The 2,823-nt window shown below is 42.0% G+C and overlaps 1 long non-coding RNA gene across 1 annotated transcript; it reads right to left on the reverse strand.

The window, feature by feature from the left end:
• Positions 1-297: 297 nt before the first annotated feature.
• On the reverse strand, positions 298-2,589 carry LOC114657234 (uncharacterized). Its single transcript, XR_003717198.2, has 3 exons — positions 2,507-2,589; positions 1,212-1,317; positions 298-544 (listed from the first exon to the last, which is right to left on the reverse strand). It is a non-coding gene; the product is annotated as an uncharacterized LOC114657234 (long non-coding RNA).
• Between the last annotated feature and the right edge of the window lie 234 nt (positions 2,590-2,823).

Raw genomic sequence — 2,823 nt, forward strand, 5'->3', positions numbered from 1 at the left:
ATGGTAAAATGCCCAATGGTGGGGTTTGATGTCTATTTGACACAGGACCTTAACCATAATATAGTCACTACTTTTCCATTTAATTATTAATATTTAAGAACCTAACTTAAAAGGAAATTGATTTATATATCCATCCATCCATCCATTTTCCAACCCGCTGAATCCAAACACAGGGTCACGGGGGTCTGCTGGAGCCAATCCCAGCCAACACAGGGCGCAAGGCAGGGAACCAATATATGTAAAATATAAATATATATTGAAAGAGCAAGAGATAACAAAGAGATGAGGTCTTGAAGGATGCCCTGATTAATATCCAAAATTAAACTCCACAAAACATCACAAAAAAGCTATTCTGGTGTTTTTCAGCCAGGATTCAGAGTGAAACATTACCTTGAGGTCTGTGACTTTCGGTAGCTGGTTCCTTGGGACCTTGGGTAGCTGGTTAAGTGAACGGCAACTTCCAGTCAACTTCCATGAAGAGACAGGGCTATTGCCGTTACCCCAGAAATTACATCAGGGCTCGTCTGCTGGGTCTTCCTCCATTCTAAAGGCAAAAACAGAAGAGGGGTCAGTACCTGTGTCGCACCCATTTTGTTTTCACATCTGGCATCCTGTGAGATGCTCATTAAGCTAATATGTTTAACAATGTATATAATTCATAGTTTTTCATGTTTAAGTTGGGGCGACACGGTGGCGCAGTGGTAGCGCTGCTGCCTCGCAGTTAGGAGACCTGGGTTTGCTTCCTGGGTCCTCCCTGCGTGGAGTTTGCATGTTCTCCCTGTGTCTGCGTGGGTTTCCTCCGGATACTCTGGTTTCCTCCCACAGTCCAAAGACATGCAGGTTAGGTGGATTGGCGATTCTAAATTGGCCCTAGTGTGTGCTTGGTGTGTGGGTGTGTTTGTGTGTGTCCTGCGGTGGGTTGGTGCCCTGCCCCAGATTGGTTCCCTGCCTTGCGCCCTGTGTTGGCTGGGATTGGCTCCAGCAGACCCCCGTGACCCTGTGTTCGGATTCAGCGGGTTGGAAAATGGATAGATGTTTAAGTTTTGTTAATTATCTTATTTTATTTTTTTCCTGTAGTATTTCTTTAAATAGTAAATCCAGGCCTGAACATAAACAGAAGTAAGAGTAAGATGCTAAAGGTCAACACAGCCAGTGCAATGCCCATCAAGATGGAAGGAGAGGTAGTAGAAGAGGTGGACAACTTTACCTACCTTGGCAGCATCATCAACAGACAGGGTGGGACAGATGAAAATGTTAGAACCCAAATCAGCAAGGCGAGGGCGGCTTTCGTTCAGTTGAAAAACATCTGGAGATCATCTGAAATCAACAATATCAGAGGTCAGAGTCTTCAACACCATTGTGAAGTCTGGTTTACTTTATGGAGTCAAAATCTGGAGAACCACTGTCACCACCACAAAAAGAACGCAGGTTTTCATCAACACCTGCCTCAGAAGGATTCTTAAGATCCACTGGTCCGACATGATCAGCAATGAAGACCTGTGGCAACGGACTAAACAGCAGCCTGTTGGAGACAACATCCTACAAAGACGCTGGAGATGAATTGGGCAACCCTCCGCAGACCTGCAACCAGCATCACGAGCCCTAGAGGAATACATGAGGAGGATTGGCCACACATGGGGACAGCTGGAGAAACTTGCCCAGGATCGAAAAGGCTGGAGGGAGCTGATTGGCAGCCTATGCCCCAGACAGAACCACAGTTGGAGATGATGAGATGATGTTTTTAAATATGAACAGCATTCTTATTAATTCTTAATTATTCCCTTTAGCATGGGAAAAGTGCTATATAAATAAAATTTATTACTATTAAAAGGAAATAATCTTTAAAATTGTAATGAATTTAATTTAGACCATAGAATGTCAAACATCGGCTAATACTGAGATTTGTGGAAATACAAACCAGTAACATGCATGGTAAAGGCTACAGAATGGGGGGTGTGACAGAGAAAAAGAAGTAAACTCAACAACAACAAGCACCTGGATATACATGATCTTGGAAAAAAAAGGTGCAGAACCAAAAAAAAAAACACATCCAGATGAGGGGAAGTAATGACACTGTGAAGTTTGCAGCATATTCAATCAATAATTAGCATGTCACAATGATTCACGCTTTTGTTTTACAAACATATATGGGTCAGTTGCAGTGATTTGGAAATAGTACCGCACTAGCAGTGTGTCAAGACCAGACTATGTAGTACGATATTATAGCAATATGATCCTTAGATCTAAGTTACTGTTTCAGTGAATAGCAGAACAAGATCAGTATGAAGCTTAACTAAACCTCAGTTAGTCTTGTTTTAGGTTTGTGTTTATCCTTGGTTTGCACAGTTGGTCGTCTGATTGCAAATTAACGGTGACTCACTAGCTATTAACATCTTGCCCTCTCTCAATCAACAATGTGCTGCTACACATTCCTCTCAATTCAAAGAAACAAGAGCACAGAGAAGAAGCACAGCCTCAAATATCTGCAAATGTTAAGATACATTACCAGGGGTGTTGAACCCCAGGCCTGGAGGGCCGCAGTGGCAGCAGGTTTTCATTCTAACCCTTCTCTTAATCAGTGACCAGTTTCACTGCTAATTAACCCCTTTTTCCCTTCATTTTAATATCCCTGTTTTTAAGGATTCAGTCCTCTGAATTGATTGCTTTCTTCATTAAATAACAGGCAAACACAAATGAGATGTAAAACGAGCCAACAGATGACAAGCTAAATTGGGGCTTCAATCTCCAACCAATTTCACTTCAATCACTTTTTTAATGAGAAGCAGAGTCTTGCTGTTAATTAAACTCATTATTTAATTTCAT

This window comes from Erpetoichthys calabaricus, chromosome 9 (assembly GCF_900747795.2).
Source record: "Erpetoichthys calabaricus chromosome 9, fErpCal1.3, whole genome shotgun sequence".
Lineage (NCBI taxonomy): Eukaryota > Metazoa > Chordata > Cladistia > Polypteriformes > Polypteridae > Erpetoichthys > Erpetoichthys calabaricus.